The sequence below is a fragment of the Anopheles stephensi genome, chromosome 3 (assembly GCF_013141755.1).
Source record: "Anopheles stephensi strain Indian chromosome 3, UCI_ANSTEP_V1.0, whole genome shotgun sequence".
NCBI lineage: Eukaryota > Metazoa > Arthropoda > Insecta > Diptera > Culicidae > Anopheles > Anopheles stephensi.
Genome location: NC_050203.1, coordinates 63,997,506 through 64,019,548, shown reverse-complemented (window position 1 = coordinate 64,019,548; position 22,043 = coordinate 63,997,506). Strand labels below are relative to the sequence as shown.

Below are 22,043 nucleotides of genomic sequence, written 5' to 3'. Positions count from 1 at the left end.
TCGATCCCTTAAGTATAGCCAAAGATTTGAAAAAAATGGATCATGTCTGACTGCATTGGGCCAACCGGATATGCTGACGTTCAAAACTTCCTGTCCTGTCTCAGTGAGTTAAGCCATGCAATTGATCAGAGAAGGTAATGACTAATTGGTGTAGGATGTCTTGTGAAAAATTTGTAATACCTCCTGTTCCAGATAGTGCAACAATTTGTTACAATCATATCAGAGCCGTTCAGAAGATCAAGCTGTGATCAAATTTGATCCATTTTCCTAGTCTCTCTTAAGATGAAGCCTAAAACAGAAGATGTATTGTTCGTGCATTGTACGAAAACTGTTGCGCCATCGTCCACCAATCCAATATCCTTGAGGTCCATACTTAAGCTGTACACGATCACCGATCCCTGGCTGGTTTAGTTCGCTTAACAATAGTGAGATCATCATCTTCATGAATTATAAGGCTAAGATAGCTTCTTCATCAGGATTGTTGGAAATAATCGCCATAAAAATAATAAAGAATCTATCTGTCGGCTACAACAAAAACTGCATCCTCATCAGAAACCTGCACGCAGGTTCAGATCACATACTGCTCCACAACCTCACAACCTGTGTCGCGCTGGCGATATCGCCATGGCCGAGCTGATAAGAGGTCTGTTATGATGACGCCTGCGGATGATGCACTTGTTGCCCTGTCAACCGGCGACCTTCAGACCGACTGATAAGCAGCCCCAGAGGACTGCATACTTTGCGAACTGCATGTCCCCGGTACCTCGTTAGCCCGGTACAATATTATCCATTTTGCGATATATTGCCCTTAGCTCAACCGGCGGCAGCGACTACACCTGCTGCAACACCTATCCACCAGCCGTCGCGCATCCTGCCCCTCCGACAAGCTTGAATGGTCTTGAAACCCTAACCTATTTTCGGTATCTTTCGACAGGAGCTCCGCCGACGTTGCAGAAAATAGGTCACAATTGGCATAGTCCAAACCGGCACAAACAGTGTAGGGGACGAGGTGTTCCTCAAAATCCTTAGATACAGGAACGGAATGGTTAGTGTGTGCGACAACTTCCCTTCATCTAGTCGCCGTGTAGGTAAAAACAAGGGTGTAGAAGGTTGTTTGATGATTCCGGGGGGCTTTTTTACCTTACGCGGTAGGACATACGGTCCCCAAAGCAGACATCGCGGACGCGTTCATGCACCCAGACAAAGCAAAGCCTTGATGATGATGTGCTTCTGATTTAATGACGCATAGTCACGATGTCGCTTGATGTCGCCGTGTTTGGGTGAGAACGTGCAATTCTTGGACAGGACTGGAGCGGCAGTAGAAATGGGATGGCGCAGGCAGCATGCTTCACATATTTATTGCTAACCACACAAGGTCAGGGACCACAGACAGCTTTTTACAGCACACCACGCTCTTCCGGCAGGTGACGTAGCAGCGGTAGAAGATTAGGTAAAACAGTAATCGACAAGAATGTTAAACTGCATCCTACTGCATATGAACAAGGTTTGTATTTTTGTGGCTTTATCAAAACTTCCATAAAACCATTCAACCATTCATTTTTCTTTCTACAAAGGCGGATATAATAAAAGCGCCCCAGATAAAAGTCGCCGCCGCTTGTCACACTATAATGCTACAAATTATACATAATTATTAGCTACGGTGCTACCACTCGCAGGAGCAACGAAGTGTTTTCACTAAACCTCAACCATACGACGTTCGGCAATGCCTTTAATCATGTACGGTGTTGTGGTGCGCTAGTGCAAAAATTTAATTATAGAAAATAATAGAAACGAAATTGCATTAAGGCTCCACATGCTGTGGGTGACGCCAGCTCACTGTACTCCATTGTTACGCAGACACACACACACACACACCTCCCAAAGGGCTAAGTCTCCAAAGATTTCTTTTCTGTCACGCCTCTGATAGCTGCGATACCGACCCGTTCGACAAATAATAGCTACGGGAATTTTGCGTGCACTTTGCAGCAAATCAGATACCAATTTGGGGCCCTCATCTTGAAGAAAAATGGGCGCGTATGTTGAACACACGCAACGATTATTTAGTGGCGGAACATTTTCACCAAGAAGTGCAAACCATTACCAGGAGTGGGAAAATCTTCAGCACACGATTATCTGCCTTTAAGAAACTGATACAGTGCTTGGGAAAATGGGAAGCTTTACGTCGTTTTGCTCTTGGAACCACCTCAAGAGCTCGCATTTAGCTACTCAACTTTATAGACATATTTAAACGAATAGTTTTAAAAATAGAACATCATTCACATGTTTCAATGCCCCATCGATGTAAAAAATTCCATGAATTCAGTTAACAACATAAATGCTGGTTGGCTTTCAGTTTAGCACCACCGGTTTTCCCATTCGTTTTATACACATTTTATTATCTCATGACGCATCGCGATGCATCAGTCAACGTGTCCGCAACAAGCTTGTTAATGATACACAGCACAACACCACCATGGGAAATAACTTTTAATGTTTTGCAAATTCAAGTGGTGCTGTATCCACGGCTTCATAGCACCCGTCGAAACGAACATTGTTGGTGTTGATCCCAAGCGGCGATTGTTTATGTGGCATTAAAAATCTATACTTTATCATATAAAACAGTGCTTTCGGTTAAATGATGTCAAATTATATTAGAAATATAGAGATTGGAAAATCTCTTACCAATTCACCAAATCCTACCAACCTACCTACCTTACCAATTCATCCAGAGAAATGAGAAGGTTGTAGCAATAGATTTCAACATACCTGAAAGTAAAACAAAAAAGGTTATTAGAATAAATAAGTAAATGTATGATAAAGTTTCAATTGCTCAAAGAAAACCTGAAACTACTTCGGTTACAAATTCTAGACATGATCAGTGACATTACAGAAAAATATCATTGCTTTGTTCTTTGATGACCCGATGTGAGCATATGGTTGTAAGAGACGACTTTTTTTCCTTCTTCTTCAATTTTCATAATTACATGTGAAGGATACATCATCATGTACTAGGCAAACCCTGGCCTAGTAGGCGCCCATACCCATTGGCTGCTCGCACAACAAGGCATTCCGGTTGCCAGGAGTATATGACCTAAGCCTAAGTCAGGCTGCTCCAGGCATTCTTCTTGGGTAAAGTGCTACTGCTCCCGCTGGGGGAAAGGATCCCACCTGCTGTTACCCTTGCTGACCGAAGCCAACGGTAACCCTGCTGCTGCCGAGTGAAACGAATGTGCCGAGGTAAAAGCGAACACACACACACTTTGCTGCTGGCGGTGGCCACTGTTCGGTTGATTGATTTCGTTTCGCCTCGCCACCGAGTGGCGTATATATTGCACCGGGCTATTTCCGAACGAAAATGTCTTGGCAGCCAAACCGATCTTAGGCCAGCAGGATTAGTTGTCGTTAGCAAAGTGACCGATAGTCGGGGGCACAAGATGGACGATTCGACGAACCCACCAATGAAGGGCGCACAGGAGCAACAGAGAGAGAGAGAGCGCGCGCTCGCCCAATCACGTCACGCTGCTGATGATGTTGACGCTGATTGGGATTGTCAGTGGGGGCCACTTCAGCAGTGTGCCACCCCTAGTGTGCGATAACGAAACATTTGCATTAGCACACTACTGTCGGCAGGATATGCGGAAGCTGGCCGATGCTGTGTGCCTGCAGTGGGGAAGTAGTCTGATTCTAGGAGATCGAATCGAAAGCAGCACAAAACACGACGACGCAAAAGCTTCAGAAAGGCCACAGTGGAGGAACCTTTCGTTCGTTGGTGCGTCGGTGAGATTGCTTTGAGCCACACGTGCCGTTTAAATTGGTGAGTAACACTAGGGGCATTGATAATGTATTCTTATGGATTGGGCAGTGATGAAACCGCTAAACGTACTATGTTGCAAAACAAACCAGATATCGTTTGCATGCGTGGAAAATATGTACATGCATATTTATGGTGTGAACTAAAAGAAGATAGGGAAATTGTGTAAGGCCTTAGGTACTAGAGGCATTAGTAGAAGGCATTGGAATGCAAAGACTCAAATATCATTTAAATACATGAAGAATTAGTTTTGAAGAGCCAATTTTAAAAAAATAAATTCTGAATTCTATTCTAATTCTTAGTACCTCGGGAACATCTTAGGTCCTCGAGTAACAAAGTTGAAGTTCACTACTAACTATACTCGTTATAGCATTAACAAAGTATTCTCTCGTCTGATGCAAAATTAGAATATTAAATCCTGACAGGTCGTGGCCACCCAAGCGGACTTGTAAGACCTACAAATGTATCAACTGTTGTTGAAAAAACTCGAGGGCTCGACAGGTGGCTTTGTCGATCAAACCAAGCATCAGAGATCAGAGTAGATAAGGAGATGATATACAAACATTTGAGCAGTAGCCGCCTCAACACCGCTAAGCAGATATCAATACAGTGAATATACTGGGAATGCGTACTGACCGTTCTCGGATGGACCTCCTATTCGAAGGAGACCCCGAATTAACAACAAACTCCTAACCAGGAAGGCAGGTACTATGTACTAAGAGCCCCAACTTTCATTCCGCTTAGGGCTGCTCACTTAGGGCTCAGTCACTGGAATCATGTAGTCCTCAATCGGATCTTTGCCAATGATTCTTTCGATGGTGTGAAGGAGCATAAACCAGGTACCATTTATTTTACAAAGCAATTATGCACAATGTGGCATTATCTTTATAAAATACACCATGCACTTATATCAAAGAATTGAGCCAACCTCTATACTCTATATATCGATTGAAAACTGTTAGGTACACCCAAATGTGCCAAAATCGACCTCCAAACACTTCAACGGTGCCTCCCAACTAAATCTTGTAGCTTTAAAATCTTCGCACCACCTTAAAATGACCAGTAGTCTACCTTTACCCACCGCCTAAACGCCCCAAATGACATTGAGGTACCCAAACCGTATGATCAGACCCGTCGTCATCCACCATTTGTCCCGCCGGTAGTTGCTTGGGCGAGGAAGTTAGATTGCAGACACTTGGCAACATGACATCATGGCGGTACGCTACAACCACAAGTCCACACCACGCATACACACCATTCCCATGCTCTCTCTCTCTCCTTCTGTCTCGTATACCATCAACCATGACTGACGAATGTCTCATTTGAAACGTTTTGAGACCTGGGTTGGGTTGGATACACGGCTACGTGGCGCATGTACGAATACCGAATGACATGCTAAACAGCCCCAATTCCAAAAAGCTCTAAGCGGCCGTACCTTATTACGAGGTTTCGGATCGTGGCGCGCTTCTGCCGGTACACCGCCCTGCACAGACAGTAGTGCACAGGGCGTTGCATGGCGTACACATTAATGCTGGCGGGTTGCGCTATAGCTGCCCCCACCCTATTTGGCTACCAATTTCGGCAACTTGGGTTCGCAATTCAAAAGGTGCCACTCGGTGGCCACTCGGTAGGCGTTAACGGAACTAGCCAAATGGCTGTCATTAAAAGGGGCTACAACAAAATCGCGCTGCGTTACCACCGATCCTTTCCAGCCGTCGGGTTTTTTTTATATTTCGGCAATTCGTTACACATCGCATTGAAAAGGAATCAAAAAGATTCGGTACCGGCGAAGGTAACATGCTGGAAAATTGTTCTCCATAGCATCCAGATTGAAAGGATTTGGGCTACACAGTTCAAGGTGGCACGTAGCAGAGATTGTTGAAAGCATTACATTACACCTCGAGCAATTACTTTCAGTGGTGGTTGCAATTGGATATGCAGGTTCTGAAAAGAAGCCTTTCCGAAGCGTCTAACTAGCTGATTGATTGTAAATTTTAAATGTATTTTTTGCAAATAAAATAAGATTTACGCAACTTTCAACATAGGTCACTCAAGACGAAATAAAAAACTATTTATATTAGAAGAAGCCTAGAGATTGATACTGAACTCCTACAGCACCCTGTAAGCAGTGAGGACCTCTTCTAAAGACATATGAATGTCTTAGAGAGACATTTGGTTTTTTGGCACACTACAATAGCTACAGGTAGTTCTGGCTTCCTTGACTTACCCGTAGTTAATTCTACGGTAAGCGTTCAGATACACAATCAGATATAAAATCCTGTCCTGTTCGTTTTGAAAGAGCCGCCACCACTTTCGCCTCCAGAACGCTCCAAGCAGAAGAACTCTTTGCTCGAATCGAGAGCAAAAAATCCTCGCAATAGTAATTGGCCCAAAAAGAATGCCTCCACAATTCACTCACCGGCTCCACAAACACATACCAAACAGCCACAACCAGACCAGAAGGCCGGTACAGTTTTGCATGATTTCTGCTTCCGTTGTTTCGGAGAATAATAACCACCAACACCAACTCTCTATCGCTACCACCACATTTCTCACCCCCACGATTCTGCACGCGGCTTTTTCAGGACATCGCTTAAAAGCTACGCCAACATACAAAGAGCACACCTGTCCTGCCTGGCGACGTCACGATTTCGGTGCATCCTAAAACATGGATAGGATGGTGCGCGCTGCGTCTGCTGGAATAATGAACTAAATTACGATCCACGGAAACCACTCGAGAACCTCACAATGAGTAGCAGGGCAGTAAGTACAGTTCACGTACACCCGTAAGCAACCCCTATCTTTTTCTTGCATTTCTTCCTATCCTCTTCCACATGGATCCAAGTCTAAGAATCCCGGCACAATGGCCGTGTAGCATCCGTGGGGTTTCCGTGGTTCGTCCGGAGTTTTTGCTGCCATCCATCCGCACCTGATTATGACGATGATGATGATGGACTGCTTATGTAACTCTTCCTTTTTTTAGCTCTCTCTCTCTCTTCTCTTTCCCCTCCCTTATCCTATCTGTATCTCTCTTTCATTATCCAAATGTTTAAGGATATGTTCGGTGTCCGAATAAAGCCACCAATAAGCAGAAAAAGTAACGAACGAACGCGAAAGTACTACCGCACAAAACCACATTCTCCATTCATCCACAGGCCTTCCATCCAGATTGCTTGCTGCCTACAGGAACAGCTAGAAATAGCAGGACACAACATAAAGTCTCAAGAATGCAAGGTTTCCGGCTGCACGTGCACGCGAATTTTGTGTAACTTCAAAGCGAAATGAAGAATAATCATATCGCTTCGTTCGCTTTTGCGCTGTGCCTCCCTTCCCCCCCCCTCATCATTTGCATCATTGCAATTGCTTGCATGCACTCATTTGTTTGTCCTCTCTTTGCAATCGGTGTAATTTTGTACCTTTCGTATTGATTTTAATTTGGAAGGGTAAATTTTTCATCTATAAAAAGCGATACATTTTGCAATAAATGAGCTTCAAAAATGAAATGGCGTCCCTAGAATCTCAGTACAAATGTATAATAATCACAACAAAGCAATTGATGAACATACACGAAACGACACCTCATAAATGAGGCCCTCCCAAAGCCTCTATAAATAAACGAAAAAAAAAAACCTCATAAAAGAACAACAGATTGAACTATTTATTTAATGCGCTTTTTATCCAACTCGTTTTAGTATCTCTACTTGGCAACAAATTATCGTCAACACACGCAACGAGCTCACACACAACGAGTGCTACACCTGAAAGTGTAAAACGTTTTGCGAAGCAAGCAAACCCCCACGAAAGATGAAATCAACATAAAACAAAACCATAAAATTGAGCTTTATGAGCATTCAATGGGCGCAATTAATTTCCAAAGATGAACACAGCCCCGCGCCATTATACCCATTTTCCTCTCTGCCCGATGTTTTCCTTTCACTCGCACAACCAAAAGCGAAAAGCGAAGTCGGCCGAATGCATTTTTTGCACACTGGCTTTATCTCGACTCCAAGCAGGGCGGTTGCCTTTTTTTTGTCGCTTTTCTGCTATAGTGATCTTCATAAGTGCATCTGTTTGCAGTGCTGAACACTGTACATTGCAATAACACTATCATCTGCCGAAGTACTCTTTCGGTATCTACACTTTCTAATCGACGCGAGTGCGCAAGTGAAATTAAAAGCAATTTTCCTCTCACGGAGCAAGATTTGCGTTCCAGCGGGGGCGAAGTAGAGGGAAGCCGAAAGTGGTGTTTCCTTTGTTGTGGGCAAGAGCAACGCAGAACGATTTCTAATCAACGTTGTACAGTTTGAATTTTGCAATGAAAATGTTTATCAATTTATAAGAGCACAAATTATACATTCACAGGTGCTACTTTATATGGCTGCAAAGTGATGTCTTTGAACATGGAGGTAGATAGTTTCAGTAACTTCAGGGTATTAATTCAAAACCTCCTAAAGTTGAAGCAAGCTTAGAAGAGAAAAAATCAATCGCGATGCAGTTTTCCCTCCTTTGGCTATCTCGCAAACGAACTTCTATTGATGCCGGTCAAGCACTGGTTGGGCAAAATTGCAAATAATTTTTTACCATTTCCTAACTTCAACCAATCTTGGCAGAGCAAACGAGAAATGTCAAAGGCCATTGTATTGGTTTGCTTGCTGTTCTAGCACGATTGAAGTTGTTGACGAACGCCAGTCACAAGAACGAATCATAATTTTCGCAAAACATGTTGCCAACTGTCATCACATCTCGACTCCCCAACCAGCATCACTCTCCCAACCCACCCAATCAATCTATTTTTGTAACCGTATGGATCAATGATGATGATGATGTTCCGAAGAAGGAAGGCTTATGAAAATTAATAAATTGTGGATGGTGATGGTTGGGCAACTCATCAAGAAACCTCTGTTTGATGCCAGTGACCTACAAGTCAAAAATCGATACTCAATCGAAAGACCATTTACATACGATTTAATGCAACAAACTGCATTGCCGACAAACGATGGGGGGGGGAGGGTTGGTAAGGGACGTTACTTCCTATCATTACATGAAACAAAATCGTAATGAACGGTCAACATTCACAGGCATGAAACGTGATAAATCTGCGTGCCTGATAGTTTTTATGGTTATCAGGCCCGGTGTCTCTCTCACTCTCTCTCTCTGGGCATTACTTCGAAAGGAATAATTGGAAAATTAAGTACACAGCCTGGCAGCAATCATTGGTCGGCCTGCCACAACTAGTAAAGCCCACGACCAAGTGTCCAGGCAAGTTTGTAACACACTCTACCGAGTTCATATTGCGTGTGAAGGCAGGCACAGCGAATGTTGCCCTCATAGTTACAACAATGTAAAAGTTTTATGCCCATGGTTTAACGACTTGTCAACATGGTTTGGCGGGTGGTCAATGTGTTGGTTCTGGTTACTAATCTAGTTATCTTTTCTAAAAACTATTTCAATATCGCCATGGAATCAGATAAGAAGAATGAGAAAATCTGAATACTCAAGATTAATTAAATTAAGTGAACGCCAAAACTGCATTGAATGTAGGTCTGAGGAAATTCCAAATACTTGTCTTGATGATCTTGGTTGACGAAGCTGGAACTATATAGAACATATAGGGCCCCAGTAGTATCCCTCAACAGTGAAAGTCTTATATCAACTGTGTCCAACACTGATAAAAACTTCTTGACTGCTTTCATTAGGAAGATGATCAGAAGGATCAGACGATGATTTCGTATCTGTAGAGAAAAGTACTTATAGTCACTCTATAAATTGAATCTGGACTAGACTCTCCAAATACCTCTGGATTGACATCAGAGTCATCAGAGACGAATGAAACAGTAAGCAAAACATGCCAGCGTCATATGTTTAATGCGTCCATTTTCATAGTCAAAAATACCTGACAAACATTTTGGAAAATAAACAAGATTCTTCTTCTTCTTCTTCTTTCTTGGTCTCTTGGCAGGTCATGCCTGCCATTTCTGGCTTACAAGACGTATTATACGGTAACAAGTTGGACAGTTGGATAGTCAGTCCTCACCATGGGGGAACGGTCCAGATGAGAATTGAATCCCAGTCCTGTCGTGTGAAGACCAGCGCAGTTTTCGCTTCTACCACTCATCAAGTATTAAATATAAAGGCGAACATTCAATGTTTAAAACAAAACTACTTTCAATTCCCTGCTGTTAACATATCCAAGTCCTTCTAATCTCAAGAAGTCCTAAGTTTCAATTTCTGAAGATCAATAAACTCTACTTTACAACATAGCAGCGCCGTCCACATCCGCTATGCGGTTCGCTCTTGGCGTATGCAAAATGAAACTTGCACACCCCGGGTGCATTGAAACATACTCCTTCTCTCATTAGTGGTAGCAGAGAGCAAATATTTGTAGCCACAAAGCAAAGGAAAGGATTATTTGCACCTAATTTGCAAAACCGAATCTATCGCTTCGCATTACATCCTCTCCCGCCGTCGGGTGTATGCAAATACTGCAAGGCGAGTAAAATTCTGCCACATCTCTAAACCGATGGATCGCTTGCCTAATCATCGTCTAATGCCACCAGTGGGGCTTTGGGTAAAACCTGATCATCACTCTGCAATAATGAGTGATGCAAAAGTGCATTATGTTACCCCCCCCCCCCCCTGACACTACCACTCTGTGCGTTGGAGCAAGATTAGGAAGATGTGCTGTCTAAGATTGCGAGGGCATCGTCTGCTGCTGATGATGAGAGTTGTGGTTTCGTTCTCCAATTCTTGCACCGGTGCAATGCGTGCCATGTTGCGAACATGCTACATCATGCTCCAAGTTGCTCTTATTAAAATACGGTAAAGCAGCAAAGAAAGAAAAAAAGCAAAATTAGCCAGCACCGTTCCGTTCCTGGAAACGGTTGCGAACTGATTCAAAAAAGGAAGAAACTAATTTCCCAACGCAGCGCGCACCCAAACAACACCACCCGGTGGTGCAGCACAACGGCGCGTCAATGTGCATATTGTGCAATTTTGTGCAACTGCAGCACGCCGCTGTGGTTAAGGTGTTATTGCCGGTGCTTATAAACCTCCCTGGTGCTGCTCTTCCTGCTCGTGGGTTAGGCTGCAGCCTTGCAAGCCAGCATTCGTCGGTTCTACCAGTGGTACCTCTCTTTGGCAAGGCGAATGAACATGATACATGATACACCCAAATGTGCGGTAGCGAATAAGATGCGCTTTAGGACAAAAACAAAATAAACAAATCATAATCACAGCTGTGCTGGTGGGTTGAGTTTGTGGTTTGAGAGGGATGACGAGTGGGCAAGCGGTAAATCTGCACATTTTGCAAGATGATACAATGATGCCCAGTCAAACAGGCAGCGCGATAAAGCGATGAGCGCGTTTATGACGTGAAGAAAAGCTTTCTTTGCAAGAACCACCAGAGCAAATGTAGCTTTCTGAAGCGTTTGGAGATATTAACGAGTCATAGAGTACGTTATTGAGATATTGAGGAGTAGGAGTATCTAACAAGACTCCATTCATTTCTACATTGTTTACATAACGGTTCACTATACCTCGTTTTGAGGTATTGATCAATTTCAATCTCCTCTCAAAGCACAGATTAATCTCACCTAAGAGCAGATGAAACATATTAAAAATATTATCCCGACTACAATCTCAAACATTTTCCAGCTACATGTGGCTACTATTAACGCACATAAATTTGGATTCAGTTTATTAGTGTGAGTTGGTGCATTTTTTCTTGTGCGATGCCCACACACGAAAAATCTTTTTGGTGGACTGGTGGTTGGAAACTTGGCATCTAAAATCCGACGCAATCATCAGCGAAAAAGGTAACATTAAAAACCATTCCATTGTCTTTCGCAGAGACCACAACACAACTATCACGCACACTAATGTTTTCTACTACTACTACCACCACCGCTTTTACAGTGCTACAATTACTACTACTACCACCACTGTTCTAGCCGTCCGACTGACTCGACACGGGCGTATATACGCAACGAATCGCAGTCTCCAACAGCAACAGCAGCAGACACACAACCGGCAACAACTTGGTGTGTGCGTGCATCGGTGTGTGAGACTACCGTAGCCCCAACCTAAAACCATCGACCTTGCGGCACAGGTCCTTAACACGGTTTTGCTCTGAAGTTTCTCCCCGCTGAACGGAACGCGAACGGAACGGAAACAACGTCGCAACATCTAGAGACGGTACTTTTGCGTCTCCGCGGGATTCTCTCGCGCTTAGCGTTCTTTCGTGTTTCATTTTATATGGCCACAAGGTGTGCGAACCGATCGAGGCAGCAGAACCAGTCAGTCAGTTGGCGGCTGGCCTCAAATTACTGGCACACGGGCAGCACAGGCAGAGATGTCAAACATGGTAGGAGATCGTTGCCCGATATCGATGAAAAACCTTTAAAAAACATGTTGTTGCATATGGTGGCAGAAAAAGCTAATTTGTATAAACATGTGCTTGCCATGAGACATCAAAGTACTACATCAAGACATCAATAGATATCAAGTAATATAATTCAGTGTGCTAAACAGCCATTTGAATCTTATTACCATATTACCATATTATTGAAGTCCAACATGCCAACATTGACTTTTCCATAATAAATCTTTAAAATAGTCATCAGTTTAGGTGCATTATCACACGCAACACTCAGTATTATGTTTATAAACATTCAAATAATTTTATGTCTGTAACTGATTTGATTTTATGTTTGTTCATAAACAACGACTATAAATTAAAAAATAAATTAATAGTGTGCTAGGCTAGTATTGGGTAACAGTGTACAGGGCATTTTTGTCCAGGACAACTTCAGCTTCTTTCTTCTTTAAGTGGCTGTAAGTAAACTTTGATTTACATAACCCTGATTAATACTAAATATTAGTTGATTTACAAGGTTCATTCGAGATTCTAGAAGTATAAGCTAGACATGTAAACAACAGATATTTGCACATTATAATTATACGAAGTCACACAACAATTGCATAAAAAAAAAATTTTTTTGTTGCGGATTTTGCACATTTGCTATTCGGAAAATGTTAAAAAGTTTTTGATACGTTTAGCAGGTATAGCTAGCGATATAGATATAGAAAGCGACCTCTCTGTCTAATTGATAAGTTTGCTGCTAAATGTTTCATGATGAGTTTATCTGCTCCGCTTTTACTGCTTGTTTGATTATCATCTCAATTGTCTAACATAAGTCATCATAGCCCTTATTATAATCAATCTATTCAAGACAATCCACAAAATCAATTAGGATTTAGTTTTTCTTTACCGTTTATTAATAGAGACTTTACATCTTCTGAAGTCCTCATTCAATTCTTTAATGAGGAGTCAACCCAAATGAGATTTCCTCCAAAACCTATCGGGTATGAATGTCAAGATTAGAAACCTTCTAACATTGTCAAGAGTTTGACATCCCTGCCATTTACAACATATCTGGAATCATCGGTTTTGCCAGTTGGCCATATTCGACCACAGTTCGTTGAGGCTCCGAAAAGGAATAGCGGCTGCTAATCGTGGAAGGTTTTTGGTTTGTTTTTTTTTTTTTGCTCTAAGCATGGCCAGTTCAGTTTTGGCCACATCTCAACCCTGATTGGAGCCGAATGAAGATCAAGCAAAACGCAGAGAACCCCTTAGCTGGTGGTAGGCAAGCTAACATCGCATGAAGACGATGATGAGCGATGACCAAAACGGAACGAAAACTATTGTACCGCAAAATGATTGTATAGTTTGAGTGGGAATTTGCTGTTTAGCTCTCTGCCAGCGTCTCACTCACGACATTGACATGCGGTCACCGCTTTGCCAAGTCGAAACTGTGGCTCGAAGAACGCCGGGAAAAAGATTCGCCAAAGTGGGATACAAACACCAAGGAACCGGAGAGCTATGCTTGACGGCAGGTAGGCCAAAGAGCACACACTCCCGTAATAATAGCGTGGATTGGACACGTAAGTAAATAAATACGTCCAGCAACACACGGAGAAGAGAGCCAGCCAACCCGTGCGGATATGCGCTCTTCCCCCGTGCCGTGGTTCAGGCGGTTGTTTTTCGCTTCATTTCGCGTCCAGAGGGCACACAGCGCTCGGTCGCCCGTCTCCCGCGACTGCTCTATCTCTAACACACATGTTTCGTTGTTGCCTGTCGTTCCGTTCGCGGAGAGTCTCTAATCGCGTGTAGCAGCGTAAGGTGCAACTAAGCAACATTACTTACACGCCGACAGACAGCAAACCAGGCCCCGGCCTCCGTTGAGGCACGGCCGCCAAAGATTAGAAGGGCATATTTAGCGATTTGAGCGTGAGCGTGTATTGGTGTGGTGGGTTCGGGCGTTCGGTCAATTTCCCATATGCTGCGTGTTCTTGACGTTGGCTTTGACCCTGTCTGCGGCTGAAGGTTTTGGGAAATGGATCGTTTAAAGTTTAGAACCATTGTGTACGCGCAACAGCCTATCTTGTGCATCTTTTGGATGGATAGCAAATTAATTAATTTTGCATATTATCGATAAAGCGCAACAAGCTGTCTTAGGTTACAAATAGAGAGATTTAAATGTATCTTATTTAGATATTTCCCTATCTCCGAACATTAGGCATTACTTATGAACAAGATCATGAATTCTGTCCATGTTCTTCACGACTTCAGGAGTCTTCACTACTCAGTTCCAAATTTTTCATCCAATGTTTTGTTAGATTTTTGACTCTTAAATTGACTGAAAACATCCTACTTCAACAAGAGCGAAATTAAGAATGTGCATCCGGTTCTAGTTCTACCTTAAATTGTTCCATACTTTGTTGAACAGAATCCTCGTCTGGACAAAAATAACTGAAAACTTGGAATTAGAATTAACAAATATAAGGACACGTATTTCAATACACTCCAATAAATAAAATACAATATGTCCTGCAGCACATTTTGTTGCTTTGCATGCATCTTTTCGCACACGGTCGTAACATTTAGCAGAACACCTAACGCTTCACTGCTCCAACATTTTAAACCCATTTCAACTTCATTTCGTGACAGTTGAAAAAAAAAGGCAATTAAAACCATAAAACAAGCCGCTGATGTCGGTTCGCCAAAAAGGAAAGAAAATAGAACATTCAGTTTGGATGTTTATTCCACGAATAGGGCGCGAGGTTCGGTCCAAAAGTTTTGTATTTTATTCCCATATTGTTAAAACTCATCCTAAAACAAAAGATCACACTCTGGTGCCACCACCGCTGCACCAAGGGGGATGGGAGGTGAGTTCCGGCCAGAGATGCAAAAAAAAATCATAAAAAAATCGCTGTATTATATACAGGAAAAAAAAACTCCATCCACAACCCAAACCTAAACGATCTGCTGCAGCGACGACGGTCGAAAGAATCCGTGAATCGAATGCGCATGTAAATATTATTTATGGTGGCAGTTTTGAAAGCGAGAAAACACAAAAAATACACCACAACCACACACAATGTGAATCATGAGGACGAGGGAAGAGTTATGGCAAGAAGTAAAGCTAGACGCCCCCCCCCCCCCCCCCCCCCAATGCCATACTCTCAGTTGCGAATGGTTTGTTCTCGAGGAGGGAAGAGGTTAAACAAAACCGATATGTGAATTGCTGCTGGAAACGACTCATCAAGCTAGTGCGATGCTTGCCCACACCACAGCAATGGATCGGTGGATCAAGCCAAAGGGGATCGACGAAACCATACTCCAACGTTTTGGAAGACAGGCTCTCTGCCTTTCCCCACCGAAAGCAGCTGCTAGATTTGCGGAAGAGGAATTGACGAAAATCGAAAGAAAATAGCAAAACAGATGAGCAGCAGCAGCAGCAGCACTTCACTGACTTTAACAGTGGGAAAGGGTAGAGGTCCCAGTGAACGTTGGCTGGTTGGGATCGAATCGGATAGAAATGATTTATTCTTATTAGATTGCAGTTTTATTGTATTATTTCCTTAATTATTTAATTAAAAATTCGATACCTTTCGGCACGAGAAAGAAAAGAAAAATACCTCAAGAAAGCGGGAAAGCTAATGCTATGACGGAAGCATTCTGGCTAGCAGCTGAAGGAAAAATTGTGTGTTAATTGTGTGGCTTAAGCTAGCCGTATACCAGTTTGAAATCATTTTAGTCTATTAATTCGATTGACTATTGAACTTCAGAAAGAGCTGCTGACATTTGTTTGGATTAACTTACTATATATTTATGCTATATCTTTATATCACAGTCATTTTGAACAGGTTGGGCTGTGTAACGATGAATTTATTCTTGGTAATGTTATGTATTTTAAAGGTCTTGAAACATTTGAATGAAAAATTAAAGAAGTAGGTAAAACAAGAAAATGGAAGCTCGAAATTTTAGTTTCCCTAAAAATAATATATTGGGCGGCCCAGTGTTCACACGGCAGGACCGGGGTTCAAATCCTATCTGGGCCGTTATCCGCATAATTCTATAACATAATCAAATGAGGTAAATAAGGAGTTCAATTATTCAATTTTTTTAATAACTTTTAATTTTGTTTCACAAACCCCATCAAATGCTCATATTTCGATACAAACACATGGTACATTTAACTGTGGCAACGTAAGGAGTACCCTAATTAAAACAGTATGATTCACTGCCACAGGAGAGTTCGCAAATTAAATCACCATAAAAAACAGACCGAAAAATCATTCAAGAAAAAAGCCCGCAGCCGCTCGCACACGCAGTAAAAATCTTCCTCGCGTCGTCGATAATGATCGATAGTCTCTTTCTGCTACCAGCGCTGGTTGGTTCTCGACGATGTTGAGGATGGCCTAGCTCCAGAGAGCTTGATCACCATGTTTAGAAGCGGGATATAAAAATTGCCCAAATTGAATTTACGACACATCGACCATCAAACGAATGGACACACAAAATAATAAATGGGACGGAGAGTCTTCGTCCCAGCGTCGTCGTGGGCATAGTCACGGTAGTCTGTTTCCTGTTTCGCTGTTCCTTTTCGTTAAGCCAATGCAAAAGGCTGCAAGGAAAAGCAGCAAGAACACTGTTTCAGATCAAAAGTGGCGCACTAAAGTTATACAGAAAATGTTTAACATATCGATAATAATATCGCGCAACAGGTGAAACCAGCGATGACTGTACGGCCTCCTGATGGCTGTATTTCTTTTAGCCAGGATGACAAACAAAATAGTTTAATCAAACAACCTTTGAGTCAAAAATGTATCCAATAATTTACCCTGTCAGATAAAGAATATTAAGCTTTTATAACACGTACCGTACCTTTTATACGGGGCTACAATATTAAATACTGTACAACCTGTTGTTACTCACCTTCGGTTGCCGCTTTGGACCAGAAGTAAGCTTTACCAGCAGCACACTTTAACGCATTTCAGGTGGGGGGGATGTGGTTCGGAAAAACCTAACACGCGCTAGCCGCCGACCATAATCAAACCGCAGAGCTAGCGCTAGAGCAACAGCACTAGCATCTCATCATTGACCCAAATAAAGAAATAGTGTGTTGTTTAAGCAGCTGCTGGAATATCAATGAGGTCTGTTGGAATGGGTGGTAGCACCAGCACCAGGCAAATGCACGGCTCAACATTATGCCGGTGCCTTAACCGGTAGTAACGGTGCGATGGCGGAGTAATAGAATTTTGAGGGTTGTCTTTTTCGGTTTGTCTTTCTTTTTTTTTAAATAATTGCTACTGAGGCGAGTTTGGTACCAGAAATCGATAAAAATCGACTAACTTCTTAGCGAGTAAATTACAGCGTAGAAGAGCGTTAGAAGGGACCCTAGCATCCTAGTAAAAGTCAATTATCGTAGTGTTAGAGCTCTTTTGAGCCTTCACGATCAATCGCTACTTCGTATTGGCTTTAGAATGTTGAGTCCAGATCTTCCAATAGAGGACCCACTGAAAACGCCTGTTGGTCACGGGTGAGGTAATTTTGGAGCTTCTTCGTTCGATCATTACAGAATCTATTTGATATTACTGAGTAATTGTCGCATGAACGAGTTTGTAAAGCCTCATAAAGTACAACGATAGGAGGTCATAAATCATCCACTTTGTGCATGTTTGAAAACTTCTAATATACAGAATCACATGATAATTCCTTAAAATCAGTATTATCTTTTGATGCACGCATCTAAGACATTTTAAAACATAATTTGAACTCTCAAATAATCACCAAACTGGACTGTGGCAGAAACATACGGTTAAGAAATATTAAAACCCCTGTATGATTTTTCTCCCAATTCAATTGCCACAGACTGCCACATTTAACACCACTGGCTCAATTAATTTGAATGCCAGCAGCCTTAATTTGAACGACAAACACGTTACGCATCCCTCCCATTAGCTAATTAATCATAATAATTAGCATGAAACAGAGTTCGCATCACATGGAAATCCCAAACGAAATACACATTCTGCCATGCTTTTACTACCAGGAAAAACGGTCCCAATGGCATTCACTAGAGCTCGACAAACGGATACAGCAACATTGGACCAGTTGGAAGTTTCAGATATGGAAAAAAAACTGAAACAACCCGTATGGTAAGCTTCCGGGATTTCGAAGGTACGTGGAAAGATTTTTATTTGGATTGTCTGGAAAACCCGCGAAAAACAGCTGGACGAAAGCGTTGTTACCCAAGGGTGCCCATACAGGCTTCACTGAACTGACGACAATCGGCATAGCATGAAAAGCGAAAAGTGAAAACACTTTCCATCGCGCCACAGCTGACGAAGTAACCAAAAAAAAAAAAAAATAAAACTGATGCTAACCAAACCGAAGGCAACAACCATTGCAACGGTGTTAGAAGAGCAGGTTCTTTTGCATGTTTACCTTTTTTCCGGCGGTACGAAAACTTTTATATACGCATCTGCGCGTCTTAAAGTGCATACTATTTTTAAACCATTTGCTCACCACCACTAAACGATCGGTTCTATCTTTACCACTTATTGGGTTGGGATGTGGGGATGATGATTCGTAGTGATACTTTCGGTTTTGACCTTCACCAATCGAAATGGAGACATACAGAGCACAAGCGCCAAACAGTAGAGTACATTGAATGGGAAACCCGGCGTAAAAAAGAACAGAATTTGCTATTAAGACTTTATAGTTAAAAAAAGATTGCGATCAGCTCTATTACTCGATCAATCGATGAGATTAGTATGTAGTAGTGTTCCAAAAACAACATAAAATGCAAAAGCGAACGCCACAACTTTGGTGAGAGTTTCTAGTGGTGAGCACTCACCGGACACTCACCACACTGATCCACGCACACACTCAAACATCGGGGGAAACGAGTCGGAAAAATTGCGTTCGACGGAGAGCTGAGCGGAAAACAAGAGCGAGCAAAAGAGCGACAGAGCGGGTAGAGAATACAATTTTTTATGGGTGGTTTGGTGGTAGGAGGGCCGATTCGACTACATCATCATATTGCATACCAACCACCCCAAAGAAGCATCGGCATCGCAACGGAACGGGCAAAATAATACATGCCAACGCAACCGGTTCTGTGTTGGTATGTTGCTAGGTAAATTACGTAATTCTTTTTTAGTTGTACCGTAAAATTTTCTTCATCCACACACGCTTACTCTCTCTCTCTCTCTCTCTCTCTCCTTCTTTCTTTGGCTCTCTCGCACTGTCTCACGACTGGTAAAAGAAAACACACTATCGCACACCTATAACTTGTCTATATGGTGTTTCGCTTAAAGTACCCGTAAATGATAAGCCGAAAAGGTTTACAAAATAAAGGTGTGGGGCTAGCAATAAACGTATCGCCAGTAAGTATAACTAGGATAGAAGCAGTGACAATTTTATATTCAAACAATATTTAAATTTTCTGCCCGTTAATGTTCTTCATTTAAAAAATAAAAGTGCCAATAGGCCGATGTTTCTACTCAAAATTTATACCAAAAATTCCCCTTCCTTGTCAAAAAGAAGTAATACGTGTGATGCGTTCAATGCCGTTTATTAAATTATACATCTAGCGCGCCGCAAAAGCTTCAAAATAGACCGGGATATGAAATAAAAAAATCACGACCTACACACACGATCCACCAGCCACCAACATCATTTAGTTTTATATTATTCTCTCGTTCGCCAAACAAAAACCCCACAGCAGCAAAAAAACAAATCCAAAAGGGGAAAAGTGCTCGAAAACACAACCTCTCTGGCCGGCTGACGTTGCCGGCGAGTGCTGCGTGAGTGCTCGAGCACGAAAAATTGTGTAACTCGGGCACTCAACGCGCGTCGCTCAGAAATTCAGCGTAAAAAGCAAGCACCGAACTGAATCGACCAACACAGACAGCTACAACACACCGATGCGTGATATCACCGCACACCCCTCCGTATAGCATAGAGCATACCATCCGTGTGGAGAGCAAGGTGGAAAAACTTTGTGTGGTGGAAAATCGGAGGAGAAAAAAAACACAAACACGCACACCAAGCATCAGCACAGCGCCGTCACGATATATCACCGGGCTCTAATCGATCGTAGTTAGCCGTGAAATGCCGCCCATCGGTGTGTGAAGCAGCAGCAGCATAACAACCCCCGAAACGATAGTCAATCTCATATTTAAGCTCAAACACGCCTGGGAGAAAGTTTTCCACAATAAGGGTAAAGCATAGGTGCATACAAACTGCAAATTTTAATACAAATTTTCTGTTTCGACAGCATAATCAATCTCGCGAACGGGAGGAGATGGTGTTGTTGTTCGTTTTCTAACTGGATTATGTCGCAGCCCTACAACTACTTGTGTGTGTGCGTGAGACCCGCGGCAAAAATAATACGGGGCCAGAATAACGTCACGTCGAAAATAGACTGTGTCTAGATTCCGGATCCTTGAAGAAATAAGGCTAGCAACTATTTCCAAACACACAGGAATCACTTACCTTTACGATTTATTTGCATGCTACAACTAAGAAAAGTGGGAAGAAAATCTCGTTCTCCTACGGCTCGAAACGTTCTACACAGTTAAAACACACTCACACAGCTGTACGCGATGTCTTGTAAACACACAACACAGCAAATGCACAGTGCCACTACGGATGCGTGATGATGATCGTAAACAGTACTACAATCTTCCAAAAATCGCCACTTTAATCCTCTTTGCACCCGATGATCAACCAGCACTTGAACACAAACCGTGTATCACCACTTTAGTGTAACTTTTGTAAAGATAATTTGCATTTAAAATGCACTGTTAACATCTCACTAGTTCTTCTTCGAAGTTGTTTTTCATTCGTAAACAGCTAGAGATAGACGCACAATCCTAGCCCCACACCACACGGATGAAACGTACACTGATATACACAGCACGCACGCACACATACACTCCCACAAACACGAGACGTGCAAGAGATGCACACCGTAACCGCGTCACTGCACGTATCCGTTCTCACGCACGGATGCAAGTGCCAAACATAAATATTATGAACGGCTTGTACACAAGCGCGCGCACACATACACACACACACACACGTACACATACACTTAAACACGCACCACCTCCTCACGATGAGATCTCGATCTCGAGTACTCTCCTTCCCTTCTTTTTCTGCACGCACTTTAGCACCTTCCTGAGGTTAACTGGTGCACACGCACGGCACAGCACAGTAAATTGCGCTAGAAAGTTGAAAATTCACGATCACGCCACACAAACGCACGAAGCGCAATAGAAGGGAACAGTTTGCTGTATATTCACGGTTTCGGTCTTCTCACCTTTGCTACTAAGATTTCACTGCATACGCCTGGTGGCGGTGGCTATCGGAACGCTTCCACAGCTCGAATCGTCGCGAATCTATCGTCATTTCCATTATTATCATTAGCAACGCGAAGAACATTTTGTGTGCGTGTGCGTTGGTCGATCACATGTGATCACGCGAGAAGAATGCGTTGCGCGATTTCGCGTGGACTTTGGGACCGCGAAAGTAAGCAAAGCGACCGTGCGCCCACCTTGGAGGACGCGGGTACCCCCCAAAACGAAACACACCACCGTGCGCAGGACCCTCCGAACTCACACACTGCCTTTATCTGTCGCCGTGTGCCTGTTCTTCCGCTGTGCGTATATATGCTGGAATTATATTTTGTATCGGAAAAGAAATAATTATACACACTCTCGGTCGCCTACTTTGTTCCACCTTGTGTGTACTTGCGACATACGGCTCGAACGCGCTACCGAGCCCGATGACGATGACGACTACGGGGGCAATTAAATGATATACTAAAGCTTCCTCCTTGCTGCCCGAGGGGGTTGAATACTTCCTCGCAGCAAAGCG

General features: G+C 42.8%; 1 protein-coding gene across 1 annotated transcript in view; it reads right to left on the bottom strand.

Annotated features, from left to right (window-relative positions):
* LOC118511597 (neurogenic protein mastermind) overlaps positions 1 to 22,043 on the bottom strand; it is a 107,980-nt gene that overhangs the window by 85,111 nt on the left and 826 nt on the right. Inside the window, exon 2 of the mRNA XM_036054865.1 lies at positions 20,658 to 21,838. The gene's annotated coding sequence lies outside the window, so the exon portion shown is untranslated. The remainder of the gene's footprint in view (positions 1 to 20,657; positions 21,839 to 22,043) is intronic.